This window comes from Chinchilla lanigera, unplaced genomic scaffold (genome assembly GCF_000276665.1).
Source record: "Chinchilla lanigera isolate Chin_1 unplaced genomic scaffold, ChiLan1.0 scaffold00050, whole genome shotgun sequence".
NCBI lineage: Eukaryota > Metazoa > Chordata > Mammalia > Rodentia > Chinchillidae > Chinchilla > Chinchilla lanigera.
In genome coordinates, this window is record NW_004955451.1 from 6994086 (window position 1) to 6994783 (window position 698).

The window sequence follows — 698 nt, forward strand, 5'->3', positions numbered from 1 at the left end:
TCCTTTGCTATTTTGTAAAATGTTGACTGTCTGTTAATATTTTCCTCCTTTTATTTTTAAAAGAAAAAAAAATGAATAATGCTAAATGCTACCAGCACCCCAAAGCTCTTCATGTATAGTTCCAAGCATTCTCTTCCTACGAGCAATCAATATCCTGCCCTCTAGCCCCTAGTTTTGCTGTTCTTTAATTTTGCATACATGGAATAATATAGTGTATATTCTTTGTGGCTGTCCTTTTTGCTGTAATATTTATGAACATACTTCCATATTATTGTAGGTGGTTATAAATGGTTCATTTTCATTGCTGTGTAGAATTCCATGATGTAGGTGCATGGCCACCTTCTCATGCTTTCTCCTGTTGATAGGTACTCAGTAGTTCCTAATAGGTAAGGATAGTGCTTTTGGTAACCAGCCTCTGATAGGGCTCCGAAAGGTCCCTGATCCTTGGTACCTACATACGTACATGTCATGTGGACACTCAGGCATTAAGGGAGAGGTACACATGGAGAGGAACTATGGCCTCTCAGACAACAGCCTGAAAAGAACTAAGGCTTCCAGTAACTACCTGAGTGAGTTTGGAAGTAGAGATTCCTCCATAGAATCTTCTACTGACACCTGGACTGAATACTTATGAGAAACCCACCCAGCCAGAATACTTACGAGGTACCCACCCAGCAGGTACTCCCCAGCCAGGGCTG